The 17212-nt window shown below is 46.7% G+C and overlaps 1 long non-coding RNA gene across 2 annotated transcripts in view; it reads left to right on the top strand.

Moving 5' to 3' along the window:
• LOC124711737 overlaps positions 1-17212 on the top strand; it is a 1117457-nt gene that overhangs the window by 850833 nt on the left and 249412 nt on the right. The window lies entirely within an intron of this gene.

Below are 17212 nucleotides of genomic sequence, written 5' to 3'. Positions count from 1 at the left end.
CAACCTATGCAGGACCAGAAAAATATTAATGAAATGGAGCAGTGTAGTATTAGTACACGGCGACTTTCTGCACGTATCAGTGTCCCTCGAAAGTTCGAATGGCGAACATTTCATGCGGAAAACTACTCTCCAGAGATAAGAAACTAGGACACCTGCCTAATGTCTTGTAGGGCCCCCTTGAGCACGCCGAAGTGCTGCAACACGACGTGGCGTGGACTCGACTGATGCCTGAAGTAGTGATGGAGGGGATTAACCCCATGAATTCTACGGCGCTGTCCATCCGTTAGAGTACGAGGGAGATATCTTATGAACAGCACGTTGCAAGGCATCCCAGATACGATCAATAATGTTCATGTCTGGGGAGTTTGGTACCCAGCGGAAGTGTCTAAACTGCCTGGAGCCACTCTGCAGCAAGTCTGGACGTGCGGGGTGTCGCATTATCGTACTGGAATTGCCAAAGACCGTCTGAATGCACAATGGGCATGAATGGATGCAGGTGTCCAGACAGGATGATTACGTACATGTCACCTGTCAGAGCTGTATCAGGACGTATCAGGGGCCCCATATCACTCGAACTGCACAAGATTACAGAGCCTCCACCAGCTTGAACAGTTCCTTGCTGACATCCGGGGTCCATGGATTCATGAGGTTGTCTCCATACCCGTACACGTCCATCAGCTCGATACAACTTGAGACTCTTCCGACCAGGCAACATGTTTCTAATCAACAACAGTCCAGTGTCGGTGTTGACGGACCCAGGCAAGACGTAAACCTTTGTGTCGAACAGTCATCAAGGATACGCGAGTGGGTATAGGGGCTGCGAAAGCCGATATGGATTATGTTTCGTTGAATGGTTCGCACTCTGATACTTGTTAATGGCCCAGCGTTGAAAACTGCAGCAATTTGCGGAAGCATTGCACTTCTCTGACGCTGAACGATTCTCTTCAGTCGTTGTTGGTCCCGTTCTTGCAGGATCTTTTTCCAGCCACAGCGATTTCGGAGAGCTGATGTTTTACCGGATTCCTGATATTCACGACACACTCGTGAAATGGTCGTTCGGGGATATACCCACTTCGTCGCTACCTCGGATGTGCTGTGTCCCATCGCTCGTGCGCCGACTATAACACCACGTTCAAAGTCACTTAAATCTTAATAACGTGCCATTGTAGCGGCAGTTACCAATCTAGCAATCGCGGCAGCCACTTGTCTTATATAGGCGTTGGCGACGGCTGCGCCGGTTTCTGCCTGTTTACATATCTCTGTGTTTGGATACGCATGTCTGTACCAGATTCTTTTGCGCCTCAGTGTAGTACCCATTTCGTGTACAACACACACTATTCACAATGCCGACAATGCGAGACGAGTTGAATTTTGCCACTGGGTAAATGACAAATCGTCATTTGTTTCCACTGCTACTGTTCGCTAACGAAGCTTCGTTTACGCGGATTGAAATCAACAACACACGTAATGACCGTCGATGGTCGCAGGAAAATCAATCAGGCTACGGTGAAACCAATTTCCAAGTTCACTGTTCGATCAGTATTCCGTGCGGCATGATCGGTAAGATGTTAGGATGTTGATAAGTCAATTCACTTTAGATGAGCTAATGACAGGACAGAATAACTTGTTTTTTTTTTTTGTGCAAAATTCGTTTGTTGAACACCCCGAGGACGGTCCTCTGGACTGCAATGTACTTTCAGCATGCCGGAGCTCCTCTAAATTTTACCAGACGCGTGATGGAAGATTTTTACTCGCGCTTCCCCTGATCGCTGGATTGGTCGTGGTACTGAAATGAACTGGCCACCGAGTTCGTTAGACATTACGCGATTAGATTTTTGTTTGCGGGGTTAGATGGAGTCTGAGGGTTTACAGAGGAAATGTGAATACGCGAGAAGATCTATTTCTTCGCATCGTGGACGCTGCTCCCTCGTCGGAGAAAGCGCAGAGCCACTGCGACAAGCAACACGTGTTCTCTCAGGAGAGCACGAGTGCACTGAACTCGGCTGTGGGACGTTCGATCATTTATTGTGAACTGCACGCAGCTGTAATGGACATCTACGATAATGACGAGAGGTGAATGTGTTAAAAATACGCATTTTTCAATTGATACTTTGTAAAACGAATCTTGTAATGGTTACTAAGCGTTTTTAACCTGCCACTTTGTAGTGAATAGTTCAAAAAATAAATGACAATGTATATTCAGTGTTTTGTAGCTCGCAAACCATTTGGAGTAGGTCGTATATCGATATGATTTTTGGGTCAAGTGATCGTTCCTGTCTTATCCCTGAACGTTGCCCGTTCCTCCTGGGACATCCTGGATGAAGTGACTCCAGGGCCGGCGCAAGCCCAAGTGCCGCCCTATGCGAGCTGCTAAATTGCCCCCTTTTTTTTTTACAAAAATTTGTGGAATTTTATTTAAACAAATCTGTAGGAAATGTCAGCATTCAATCGCAGTTTTTGTTTTTACTTTTTAGATCTACCTAGGTTTCAGCCACTGAGTGGCCAGTCTCAAAGCTTTTAATATGTGGTTACATCTGAACCGTCATGTTGACAGTTACGTTCAGCAAGACGGTATAGATGTAAACATAATTCAAAGCATTGAGAATAGCCACACTGTGCCCGAAATCTATGTAGATCTGGAAAATAGAAGCAAAAATTGCGACTGATTCGAGACATTCTCTACAGATTTGTACAAAACAGTCGCTGGGCACCAGCTCAAAAATGGGGTCAAACCTGATTGAAGAAATCTAGCTAATTTTAATAAGCGTTGTGAATTTACAAAAATGTTCAGATGTGTGTGAAATCTTACGGGACTTAACTGCTAAGGTCATCAGTTCCTAAGCTTACACACTGCTTAACCTAAATTATCCTAAGGACAAACACGCACACCCACGCCCGAGGGAGGACTCGAACCTCCGCCGGGACCAGCCGCACAGTCCCAAGACCGCAGGGTCTTAGACCGCTCGGCTAGTCCCGCGCGGCATGAACTTACAATTAACGGAGATAAACATTTTTCAGTGGTTGTGAACAGATAATGTATTCAACGGAAAACAAAATATATTTACAATTTAACGATAATTTGGTTTGAACAATAATATTTACAATAACTGTTTAATGTTGAACAAAATAAGAAACACAGTAAATAACCAAGACACTGATCATAATATAAAAATTTAAAAAATACTAGACAAATTGAACCTTCCAGGCTTCTCCTTGTGCAAGATCTTTCACACGATCGTGTAATTTAAGACCTGTGCAAGCTAGTGCTCAGTCGATATTGTTGCAAGATCATTCAAACAAGTTTGGCTCATCTTTGATCGGAGGTATGTCTATATCAATTTCAGTTTTGAGAAACTCCTCTCTCCACTCGAAACTGTCACTTGGAGTGTTAGGAGAACTCTCAGAGCAATGTTAACATTAGGACAAAAATTATGTCTTCCTATAAACTTCAGAGTCTCTTTTGGACCTATTCCAGGTTTCAACGAGAGCACTTTTAGTTCATCACCCTCAACTCCAGTGCATCAATGTCGCTTGACTCATGATCTTGCAAAATCGCTGCAAGGTTTCTACCCTTTGTGTGCAGGATGTGTGTGTGTGTGTGTGGGGGGGGGGGGGGGGTGCATTCTTCAGCTCGCCGATGTCGTAGAGAAAATCAAAATAATCACAATGAGATTTCAGTTGATTGAATCTCTCTCTAAAGCTTTGGTTATCTAAAAGATAATCGTAGAATAATAGTAGACTCCCGCGGCCAACTGCCGAAACGAATTCTGTAGTTTTCGTTGTAGAGAACGCAACAATACCTGTTGCCTGGAAAGGCGAAGTGGTGACGCGGCAGTGCCAGGAACTAGGTCACGTGACGAGATACAGCGAGCCTACGGTTAAATTAGCGCACAAGAAGAAGAAGCGAGAAGCTTACAGTAAGTATGAGACAGATGATATGGATAAATGTATTATCAGGCAGCAATTTCAATGGCATTACGAACAATAGAAAGAAATACGAACTTTGCGAAAACCGCACAACTTATGTCAAAAAGAAATGAGCTTCAAAGCTAGCAAGGAAACCCTTAGAAGCAATGTTCTGTCTATGGATTTTCGTTTTAGATGGTGTCGAAATTAACGGTTTGTTTTGTGCGGGCGAAAGGGCATTGTTGCTAAAAGACCATACTTTCTCAGATTTTCGTCAGAATCAAAGCAAGCGATCAGTATTTTACTAAGATGAAACGTGGATTCACACGCATTATACAGTAGATAAATGTTGACTAAGTGAGTGTGCGAGTAGTATTGTCAAACAGAAGTGCCGGTCAGAGTTTAATTGTTGTTCATGTAGGCGGAGAGAGGTGTTTCATGGCTGAAAAACCAAACCGTCCGACTATCACTCAGAAACGGATAGCTAAAATTTTCAAAACTACCTCGAAACCCAACTTATGCCAGGCTTATTAGCAATGTCTTTATCCCTTGTAATTACTCGCAGCGTATTTACCCATTCGGAATACTTCTAGCCATTGTAGGTGTAGGATATGTTTGACTGTAGTAATGTTCAACCATTTTTTCGGTAATGCGGGAAGAATAAAACACTCGGAAACTGCCATTGAAGGGCTTAGCAAAATTGTTTCAGGCTGAACATGTAACCGCAGTATCGAACATTGCATTCGAATTTCCAAATTAGATTTCGTTTTCTGCAAAATTAGTTGTGAGTAAACCCACGGCGCGTAACAGGCTGGCAGCGCTCCACTCATAAGAATACTGGCGTGTACCCCAGACTGCTCCCCCCTCTCTGTTCCTCCGGCGTAAACACGACGGTGCTGCACAGTGGCGAGGAAGAAGTTAGTCTTCCTCTCTCTCCTTGTTCAACAGGGGCGGCGGGCAGATAGTCGAGGCGCCGTGCCACAGTTCCCGAAGCCGCTCCCTCCGAGGTCTGGTTTCGAATCCCCTCTTGGGCACGAATGTTGAGTTTGTCCTTAAAAAAAAGGGGGGGGGGGTGGCGGCAGATTTGCCGCCCCGTGCGGCCGCACGTTTCCCACGTGCCTTGCTCCGGCCCTGAGTGACTCCAATGTGAAGGCGAGGCGCCACGTGCTCTCGACTGCGTTTTCGCGATCAGTCGTAGCGAACCAGTCGGCGAGAAGTGTCATTACTACACCGCTCGTGCTTGCGGGCCACCTCAGCACAGAGTGGAGAGAGTGTAAACAGGGTGGAGACGGGGGATTCCCCTCGCCGGGCACGTGTTGCCGGCAGGCCAGACGGTGGCTCCACCTGTTGCTCTGCTGGCTGACACTATAAGCCTCTCCAGCAGACGAGGCCAGCTCCAGCGCGAGGGGCGGAGGGGCAGAGCAGCAGGTGGCGGCCGCGCTGCCCCCGACACGGCACTCAGCCGATTGGAGGGCAGCTCAAAGCCGACCACGGATCTGTGAGGTCTCGCGCGGGTGGGACACAAGTCGAGGCGCATACCGGGAAACGCCGCTTCGAATCGCTGCCCGGCCGTCCAGACTGCTGTGTCCCCTGATTCTCCCGAACCGCTCGACCTAATGCCAACACGGTTATTTTTCCCGTTCTTTCTCACAGCCTGTGCACGGGCTGTAATGACCTCGCCGTCGACTAGGCATTGTGGATATGGTGCTGCTGCTGGTGGTGGTTGTGGTGGTGGTGATAGCAGTGACACGAATGGCGTTCATTGAGTAATACAACACATTTTCTTTTTCTCCGCCGATTTCGGCTGGAAAAATTGCGGAATTTGCTGTGGGACATCGTGGAATATTCCCATTTCAGCCCCTGTTGTTTCATCAAGTACCGATATGTGGCGGCGCTACGTAGACTTCAGAATGGCATCTGTTATCATTGGAACAATGTCAGTGAAACATCTCCGATCCCCCCGTGTGGCACGTGGCCACACACGGCTGTGACTCCTGCAATGCAGAAACGGGCGGACACTCTTATGCGAGCTGATCGCCGGATCGCAGTGAAACGCTTCGCTGCTCATCTGGACGCCTCTGTTGGTCTGCCAGTCGGGCTACTGGGTTTCTTGCCGCCTAACGGAAGACCAAAAAGGGCAACGAAGGACCATCCGCACGGAGTTCAAAAATGTTCAAATATGTATGAAATCTTATGGGACTTAACTACTAAGGTCATCAGTCCCTAAGCTTACACGCTACTTAACCTAAATCATCCTAAGGACAAACACACACACCCATGCCCGAGGGAGGACTCGAACCTCCGCCGGAACCACGTGAGGAGTTCCTTGCACGTTTCGAGGATCATCGTGACAATTTTTGTCGAACGTCGTCAAATGCGATGGGTTCGTCAATTCGAACCGAAAACCAAATGGCAATCCATGCAGTGCCTCGCACCACCTGCCGTATCGACATCCTGTAAAGTCAGGAGACGGTCTGCTTTGACACTGGAGGCATTATTTATCCTGTTTGGTGTCCTCCCTCGCGGTGCAACTATCAACTCTGAACTGTACCGTGTTACCCTCAGGAAACTGAAAAAACGACTCCAGCGTCTTCGTCGACCCAAAAAATGCAAACGAGTTTGTACTTCTCACACAAATCTGCGCACGTGACAGAAGCTCTCAAAACTTCACTGGATTGTTCTTCGCCGGCCGGAGTGGCCGAGCAGTTGTAGGCGCTTCAGTCTGGAACCGCGCTACCGCTACGGTCGCAGGTTCGAATTCTTCCTCGGGCATGGATGTGTGTGATGTCCTTAGGTTATTTAGGTTTATGTAGTTCTAAGTTCTAGGGGACTGATGGCCTCAGGTGTTAAGTCCCATAGTGCTCAGAGCGGCTAGAACCGCTCGGCCACTCTGGCCGGCGGTGCACCGTTGACAGTTTTCTCTTTGCCCTTACACGGAGGGGACATGAGGGATGGTGGGGCAAAGTCTCTCCGCGGTGTCCTGGAGTAAATTCCAAAACTTCTCCTCAGTGTCTCACCAAGTGAGGGCTCGTGACCCACTGTAGATGGTGGTCCGTCCGTCACATTGGGACGCTACACTCGGCGACCTCCTTGTTGCTCTTCGATTGGAGTAGGCCGTGCGTCAGCATCGGGTTCGACCCTCTGCCTTTTCTCATCACCCCCAACACGAACACGACACTACAGCGCACACCACACCCACCCACCCACCTACCCACCCACACACACACACACACACACACACACACACACACACACACACACACACACACAACAGTCACACTTGACAGGTTCACTTAACCACACACCGAAGGATAGGAAAAACCTTTCCATTTAGATGGGTGAAACTATCCATCGGGTTTCACGCCATACGACTTCGCTTCACGAGTTGTACAAGTTCTAGAAGTAGTAGAAGTATTCGTCCGTGAGTCATTTCTACAAGGATATTGGACATGTCATGGTACGAGGTGCGTCCAGAAAGTGACAAGGAACCCCTTGAGTGCGAGGTCGCTAGTTCAGTCTTTAGTGAGGCTCATTTTAAAGTGCTGTGTTAACAATTATGATCGAAAATACAGATTGTTAAATAAGTAACTATGCAATTCATAACTTGCTGTATTAAAGTCATGGGAGTCATGTGAGATGCTGGAAGTGATCCCCTTGAACTTGAAGACACAGTTGCACACGTTTCTGCATAATCTTGAAGACGTTGTGCACAACATCGGGAGTGATGTTCCGAATGTGACGTGTCAGTGCAGCTTGGAGTTGTCGTATGGTGTGCGAATTGCCTCCATAGGCCCTTCCCTTCAACGTACCCCATAGAAAGTAAGTCGGTGGAGCCAAGCCGGGTGATGAATGCGGAGGTGCGACTCCTCAAGAGATGATGCGGTCACCAAAGATGTCGTTTAAAAAGTTCATCGCCTTTTAGGCGGTATGTGTAGTCGCCCCATCCTGTTGTAACCAGATATTCTGAATTTCGTCCTCGTTCAGTTCACCTAGGGAGGGCTCCATGATGCAGGTGCAGTACCGTTCTGCATTTATGGCGTCCAATGATGCGTTTACGAGGCGCGGTGCACCGAACAGCAACCTTTTGACCATACAGTGGGGACACCTTAAATTCATGCGGATTCTTCGTGTTCCACACACGACTGTTCTGTCTTTTCACGTAACTGGAGAGGTGAAATCATGCTGCACCCGTGGAAAACGTTGTGTCAAGAATCCCCTCACCGTTGACCTGCAGGAAGGACAGAAACCAGTTGTAAAAGTTCACAGGTGGCGGGCAATCGGTGTCTCTCAGTTCATGCACCACAGACATTTTGTTCGGGTACGTGGACAGTGACTTCCGGAGAATCTTATGAACGGAACCGACGGACACGTGGCCCTGCTTTTCTAGTCGTCTAAGCGATTTCTTTGGACTGTGCAGCATCATGTCTTGCACCTCCGCCACCTTCCCTTCGGATGTGGATGCGGCTGGCCTACCTGATTTTGGACCATTATGGACGCTTCCGGTCTTTCAAAACCTGGTGACGAGGTTCTGCACGGCATTGCGGTTGGGCATCTTCACTCGTTGGAACATTGCTGCAAATGCAGCTTCTACTGCTGAGCTACACTTGTCCCCATTGAGGAACACGTGCTCCTCAAGAAACACTCTTTTTTCAATCTTCAGATTCATGACCTGGACCACAGTGATGTCACACAGGACGATGGTCTTCAATCAAACGGGTCTTGCGAACAAATACCACCAAACATGGTTCAAATATGTTAAACAATTAATTGTAATTGACAGGCATATCAGTCATTGCTTAGCACACCACAACATGGCACTGCATAGTTACCTTCTGCTAATGACTCAGCATGTGCATCAGGAGAACGACGGAAAATGAGTGTCCGGGAAGTGCAGAGACCAACCTTCTCAGGGATATATGTATTACACTTCACAAAATGGACGTGGTCGATAATCAAGAAATGTTCAAAACAAACCATTAACTTGTACAATGAATACATGAAAAATGGCGTACCCCTATCATCGCAGAGGTTCACACCGTCAAGATCGAAGGCGACCTCCTTGGGAGCTACAAACCGTGCACGTCTTCCGGCTAGGTATCCACTCTTCTAGAACGCATATAGAATCATAGTGGTGTAAGGTTATGAGAACTGATGGAATGTGACGGCATGCAAGAGAATGCGAAACAGTCTCTCGAGGAACTTACCGTTAAGCTGTCTATCCATTGAGGCGTAGCTCCAGGTAATGCGATAATGTGTTTTATAGGCACGGAAAAAACAAACTTTTAGAGGCTGAATTTGTCCAGTGGTTCCAGGTGCTACGAACTGCAATTTCACATACTTTAAGGTGGACTGGTTTCCTCTAAAGGAGTATAATTTTTATACGCAGACCAGGAAGCAAGCAAAAGCAAGTTATTTTGACTAGCTATTAGCCAAAAGCTGTACTCGTACCACAGTTTCAGTTCTCTTGCTCCCTTTTCCTACTGTTGCTTGCTGTGACGCAAATATCCCTCACTGCCCTTGCATGATCACGCACACGAGAAAGAATCGTCGGGGGAGGGCGGGTCGCACCTCAAACATTTCGCAGCGCGATAAATAATTTTCCAGCCAATTTATTATCCAGATTAACAGTCAGAATAATGGTTTACGAATGCGTTAAGACATTGATCTTAGTTGATGCTGATACAACTCTCTTGGTACATCTAATTTCCAGGGTTCCTTTCACATGCATTTCCTCTTTAACTACCGATTGATCGGAGTTGAAAACAGATTCCTTACTGGACGATGTGATGGATAACTTTACCTCACCTACAAATTTTCGGGCCGATTCCGCAGTTTGCTGTGTATCGTCACGTTGACACTACGTTTGAAATTTTCTTAGCTTACGTCTTCCAATTCTGTAGCACTATTCAAACTTATGCGAATATCTACTGCTTCTCCTGAAATCGTGCGCAGTTTTATGTGCGTAACATAGTAGGTCACTATCATGATGATCCTGTAAATTGTAGCGAGCAGCGTTGAAACGCGCAAACACCAGTTTTTGTACAAGTGTGCCTTCTCCTCCCTTGAATACACGTAGTTCTTCTTACGCAGTACACGGTCATATTTCTGCAGTCGTATTCGAAATCTGTTTATGTGTAGTACCCGTTCCTTGGACAATCGTTGTCCTTTACTACGTTTCACTGGAGATGGGATTTGTGGCTCGCCGCCGTCCACCAAGGGTGATGGACTACTTGGCTCGACACCTGTTCAATATGACTTTCTACATCTACATCTACATGATTACTCTGCAATTGACATTTAAGTGCTTGGCAGAGGGTTCATAGAGTCACAATCGTACTATCTCTCTACCATTCCACTCCCGAACAGCGCGCGGGAAAAACCAACACCTAAACCTTTCTGTTCGGGCTCTGATTTCTCTTATTTTATTTTGATCATCATTCCTACCTATGGAGCTTGGGCTCAACAAAATATTTTCGCATTCGGAACAGAAAGTTGGGGACTGAAATTTCGTAAATATATCTCGCCGCGACGAAAAACGTCTTTGCTTTAATGACTTCCATCGCAACTCACGTATCATATGTGCCACACTCTCTCCCCTATTACGTGATAATACAAAACGAGCTGCCCTTTTTTGCACCCTTTCGATGTCCTCCGTGAATCCCACCTGGTAAGGATCCCACACCGCGCAGCAATATTCTAACAGAGGACGAACGAGTGTAGTGTAAGCTTTCATTTGTTAAACACGTATTGTCATCATTGTATTCTTCATGTACAATGTCCGCACAGCTGAACGTCTATGACACCACACTTTCCACTGTCTCATTTAACGGAAACGCTAATATTTCATCTACCACTTCTTTCTCACCCTGCGAAATTCCCTGGGTTCCTTTCTGACGAAATGTCAACTTCGGCAACTGTTGTTGTAGATATGACGCAATGTTTGTTTCTTTTATAATTGACATTGTTTTGTATCAATACCACTAACCCTGTAGCACTGTCGGGGCTTAATCGTCGACTAAGCAGTTCGGCTACGCTCCGTAGCCCCATGCTGTACGTGGGCACCATTGGACACCTCCAGTGCCGCCCCCTGTTGCCCTTAACATCCAGTTTTGCGGTTTCCATGGTAGACAGTATATTGGGCCTAGAATACCGTAAAGATCAGTGGCCTGTTGCGACGTCCATGTGGGTTTCTTTCCGGGGCAACGCTACAATCGCAGTTCAGTGTATGCGTGGTAGTTGCTTTCAGTCAAAGAAATGACATTATTTAGAGTTATGTTTCTGTTGTTTATGCTGCGTAGTGTTTGTTGCGAGGCTGACTGAAAGTCCCGCCGGTTCTGAGATTAGATCTGTGGTTCGTTTTCTGTATCCAAAAGTTATCATTGATTTTCTGGTTCAAATGGTTCAAATGGCTCTGAGCACTATGGGACTTAACATCTGTGGTCATCAATCCCCTAGAACTTAGAACTACTTAAACGTAACTAACCTAAGGACATCACACACATCCATGCCCGAGGCAGGATTCGAACCTGCGACCGTAGCAGTCGCGCGGTTCCGGACTGAGCGCCTGAACCGCTAGACCACCGCCGCCGGCATTGATTTTCTTTTACCCTGGATTTTAATCCAACACCTGAACCATTGTTTTATGTCCGTGACTGCTTCTTTGATGTATATATTGAACGGTAGGCGGAAGAGACCCTGTCGAAAGAAGAAAGGAATCGCATCCCTACAAGACTGCATCAAAATACGTCCCTGCGTCCATCACCAGCTATGCTTGCCCATATTCGGCGAAATGATATGTTGCGTGTGGTTTGCTACCGAACTCTGAAGTGAGAGGGTTGTTTTTCTATAGGAACCTACAATTACGTAATTTTAAAAATGCGGCCTTTATAATGTCTGTAAGATGCTGGAACAATTACTGCTTCCCCAGCATTTGCAATTCATCGTCTGTAAAATAATAAAGGTATATAATTTTATGTACGAAGTTTCACGGACGCCCTACAGTAGATTCCTGAAAATTTGTTTGTAATCTCAAGTTTCCAATTGACATTCCTTCTCGTGCATTTTATAAACTTATTAATAAGTACGATGTAGAGTTATTTGCTTGTAGTGTAAATAACTTAAAAATTTAGAACAAAGAAAATAAAAAAAAAGTTTTGTTTCGATCCCTAACCCTCGGATGACCGATCTATAGGCTTACTCTTTCCGGTGCGCAACTAAGCTGAGGCAATTGCTTTATGCCTCACCCGACCCGCACGTAAAATGCTGTTCCTTCTATACGCTTGGCCGTCTGGAGTTTTCCCTCCTGTCTCCTTCATTTCTGGCCGAGCCCTTCATGTACCACAAATGTGGACGAAATCGGTGGTGAAGAGTATGCGCGGTCGCCTTGTCAAAGCACTTCTGTGTTTTTCCCAGTCTTACTTTTTCCTCCTCTATCTTGTACATGTTCAATGTTACCCGTCTTTACCAATAGCATATAATTTTGTTTCCCGCCTGGGAGGCAGCGCGTGGGTAAGGAACAGGAAAAGGAAATGGTAGTAATCTCTCGGTACTGCAGATACGAATTAAGCACCTATACAAGTGGATAATCATATGCAAACATATTACATAACTTGCAAGGTGGTGCGAAGTTGAAGCTAAGTGTCCTGGCTGTCTGCACCTGATGAAATGGGGTGAAGCAGTCGCGGAGCTCGTAGACCTCGACAGCGCCGGCTAGAGGGTGCTGTCGTCGGTGTTTCTCGTAGTGCCAATCTAGCAGAGCGGAACTACGCTGTGGCATCGTAGCTATCGATACCACATATAACTTAACCGTTTTTCTGAGAGTTTCATATATCTGCCCCATTATACAAATTTATGCCTCTCTGATGCCCCTACCATTCGTAAAGCGAATTTGATCGTCTTCTAAGAGAGCGTCAGTTTTCTCTTCCATTATTCTGTATATCATTCTTGTCAGACGCTCGGGTGCATAAGATGTCAACGTCATTGTGCGATATTTCTCATTCCTATCTGCCTCTGTTCAGGATTGTGCGAATGACATTTTTCCAAAAATCTGATGGTTTCTCTCCGCTCTCATGAATTCTACATACCAACTTACTCGTTCAGTGCGTGAGACTCGGCGTAGAGATTTCTGATTTAATTCATGACACTAAAGATCGATGGGGTGACGAGAAACTCTTCTTGCTGACCAGATACCGGAGATAATTTATTCTAGCACGAGAATTCAAGTCCAGTCAAATCCAGGTACATCGCCATCGCCATAACATCCGCTATCGGTATCTCACGCATCCAAAGATGGTTAATTTTGTCACAGGCTCAGTGTAACCACATGTGCCTCAGCAGAAATTTTCAAAAGAGTCAAAGCTGGCCGATTGCAATACGCTACTTCGTGTGTTTCTTTGCGCTACTTGAAACTACCGTCTTCCATATCCCATATCTCGATGTAATATGGATCTCCTCTTGGACGAATGCTTTTTAAAGTTGAATGGAGCTCAGTAAAGTGAGGGAAAAGTAAGTTGCTGACTTTCGAGAGAGATACAACACAATTTAGCGGGTAAAATGACATCACGGCAGGGTGCTTTGCTGCTTTTTGAACAGCACCAGAATTAGTCTCGTTTTTTTCCCGTATGACCGCTTTCACATTTTTTGTGTCCTCGCTATCACGTCCAGAGGGCGGTGCAACTGTGGGCAGTATTTCGAGTTGTATTATCCGCTCGGCGTATCTGCGCGGTAGCCTTGCTCTCATCTATTGTTACGCCGAAAGGAGAAATGAATGGGGGCCTCTGTGTCGCATTAATTAGTTTTCTTTATGCTTCTCCATCACCGGAAGCTCTCACGATTGTGGCGCGACCCTCACAATGAGCGGACGACATGTAGGTTAGACTTGCTGGCTTTCATTGATGAGGCTGAAATGAGGAACAGGGTGCAGCTGATGTCGACATTCTGCCAAAAGCAAAGCTTTTAGCACAGATACCTGAAAGGAAAGCCAACCTTTACGGTCATAAATGATTTCATTCCGCTAGTAATCCACAAACGTGTTCAAAAATGGTTCAAATGGCTGTGAGCGCTATGGGACTCAACTTCTGAGGTCATTAGTCCCCTAGAACTAGTTAAACCTAACTAACCTAAGGACATCACACACATCCATGCCCGAGGCAGGATTCGAACCTACGACCGTAGCGGTCTCGCGGTTCCAGACTGCAGCGCCTAGAACCGCACGGCCACTTCGGCCGGCCACAAACGCGCGACGGGACACATCACGTCAGCTCTGTTATCACTTATCAGCGACTGCAAAGTGCGCTGCATGGAGAGCTGTTCACGGGACACAGGGATTGGCGTTTCTCCTGTCCAATTCACGATCCACTGTTGCTGCCCATCAACAATTTCTTTTATTCCTGTGTACAGCGTGGTGCAGGGAAACAGGAGCATTTGAAGGCGGTATTGAGAGCCCTGTAGATGCTCAGTAAATCGGGAAAAACGGCAAATGTCGACTAGTAATGAACATTTAGTTGCAATAGTGCAGTGCATGCGGCCGCTGCAAACGTGTATTACGATGCCGTGAGCTTGTTGACCGTGGGCTTTGCGACCCGTGATGCCAACGTGGTGTCTCTGACGACAGATATTTTAGCTGTAGTTTTTCCAAGCTGAATGTTGCGTTCACGAACCCTGTCAGCAGCAAAACGAGACGAAATGGGCTCCAGAACCAGGAAATTGCAGGGATAGCTGGAATTCCAGAACCACTCATCGGCGTTGCAGATGCGCATAGCAGGAAAACTTGATGTCGAAACCACAAAATCTGGACTGTAGGGTAAAGGAAGGATATCATTTGCTCCTATGAGTCTTGTTTCACGCTGTTTTTAACTTCTGGCCGAGTTTACGTCCCAGGAGAGAGACGTGGCGGGGATTCGGTGCTATTCCATGTGCTCCATGTGCTCCATGGTTGCTGTGCGAGCATTGTATGACCATTTTGACCGATCAAGCCCATCCAGTCATACAATGTTTGTTCCCACAATGCATTGTTCCAAGAAGACAGACCCCTAGCTCACACTGTTCGCTTCGTCCAGGACTGGTTTCGTGAGCACGAGGATAAATTGACCCATCTGTCGTGGCCGCCACAGTCACCGGATGTCAGTATTATTGAGGCTTTGCGATCTACTTTGCAGAGAAGAGTGCGTGATCACTGTCCACCTCCATCGTCGTTACCTGACCTTACCACTGTTTTGTAGGAAGGACGTTATAAGATTCCCCTGAAAATAATACAGGATATATATTTATTCGTTCAGAGACGACTAGAGGCTGGGAGTGGTGGCGTGCTCCTGTGAAGCAGCGACCTGGAGGCCGGGTGTGGTGGATGATCTGAGGGTGGGAGTACTGTCTCCCGGCATCCTTTGTTGATCTGGCGTCCGCACGGAGATGGCCATCAATATGGCCGCTTAAGAGCTACAAAATAGCAGGTCAGCAACTTGAAGCAGTTAATTCCATATATAATCTGGGAGTACGCTTCAGGAGTGATTTAAAATGGAATGATCACATAATGTTGATCGTCGGTAAAGCAGATGCCAGACTGAGATTCATTGGAAGAATCCTAAGGAAATGCAATCCGAAAACAAAGGAAATAGGTTACAGTACGCTTGTTCGCCCACTGCTTGAATACTGCTCGGCAGTGTGGGATCCGTACCAGATAGGATTGATAGAAGAGATAGAGAAGATCCAACGGAGAGCAGCGCGCTTCATTACAGGATCATTTAGTAATCGCGAAAGCGTTACGGAGGTGATAGGTAAACTGCAGTGGAATACTCTGCAGGAGAGACGCTCAGTAGCTCGGTACGGGCTTTTGTTAAAGTTTCAAGAACGTACCTTCACCGAAGAGTCAAGCAATATATTGCTCCCTCCTACGTATATCTCGCGAAGAGACCACGAGGATAAAATCAGAAATATTAGAGCCCACACAGAAGCATACCGACAATCCTTCTTTCCACAAACAATACGAGACTGGAATAGAAGGGAGAACCGAAAGAGGTACTCAAGGTACCCTCCGCCACACACCGTTAGATGTGGATGCAGAAGAGGAGTCTTGGGCGACCAGGTTAGCTAAGGAGGGGCGTACTGGGCGAGGCAGGAAACTGAGACGACTGGAAGCTGTTTTGAATGCCAACGGTTTTCCTACACCGTATTTTGCATGGTAATATGTTGTGTTTTTGGTATTTCCATGTCTTTGTAAATGTGACAGAAAGAGAACTGTCTGACAATAAAACCATGTACTTATCTTGCGACGCGGTGCTGATACCGCGAAACTAACAGTTGATACACGCTGTGCCTGAGTGGAGGCGCGCACCCGCTTATTTTCGTGTTTGGCGGATGCACGTCGACTTGGGCGCTATTTGCGTGGCTCAAGGCGGAGGCATAACACAGCCCTTGTCGTTTGCGCCCTCCGTGCTGTCTGATGATAACTTGGGCGCTCACTCTGTGTGTGGCTGTGTGCCGCGTTTCTGCGGGAAACAGCGTCCACACATCGTGAACGTACTGACTTTACCAGAGCGTGTGTTCCATACATGCGGTGAAATAGATATATGTTTATATAAGCTGATGATTCTTTGACGAGGGGTACGCCACAGTGTGCAACTTCTGAAGTGAGTGTCTCGGAATGGCATCAAAGCCAAAGGAGTAAATGTAGAGAGAAAAACAACCAATGAGAAATGAGCGGTGGACTTCAAGAAGGCGCCTCTGAGTCCTGACATTTCTTGACACAGATAGAATGGCCTACATGTCAAGAACATACGTTACTCGTTACTGCTTAAGTGAGAGTAGACCTTGCGGGCGTACCCTGCTCACGAAAACTTCTCGGGCTTCCGTCCGTGTGTTTATGTCGAAATTCCGCGACGGTTCGTTACGTCTCACTCTCATTATCTTGTGGAGAAGTGTCAAAGTTGCACAGGCGTCCCAAACACCGGTTTCTTATTATCAAAGTGCGGCTGGACACGGAGCTTCTGTGTGGGCGGTAAGTACCTTATGGTAGCATGCAAATGCTTTAATGCGCAAGTGACTTATGCTGCAAAAAATTAGTTCCAACTTCGGCCACCAGATGCAAATTGGGGGCTGTGAATACAAGGAAGACTTATGGAAATGTTGCATTTGTAATGGCTTAGGAACGGGACATGGCAGAAAAGGTCAAACAAGTGAGAAAGGTATAATGTTGGGTATATTATTGATCGCTCCTTACACAATTTGTTCAATAGGAGCACCGGAGACGTCGACTAAATGCTGCATCCGTAAAACGACGTGGTAAACAGTGGACCGAGCGAGGTGGCGCAGT

This window comes from Schistocerca piceifrons, chromosome 8, assembly GCF_021461385.2.
Source record: "Schistocerca piceifrons isolate TAMUIC-IGC-003096 chromosome 8, iqSchPice1.1, whole genome shotgun sequence".
Lineage (NCBI taxonomy): Eukaryota > Metazoa > Arthropoda > Insecta > Orthoptera > Acrididae > Schistocerca > Schistocerca piceifrons.
This window is presented reverse-complemented; position numbering and strand designations above follow the sequence as displayed.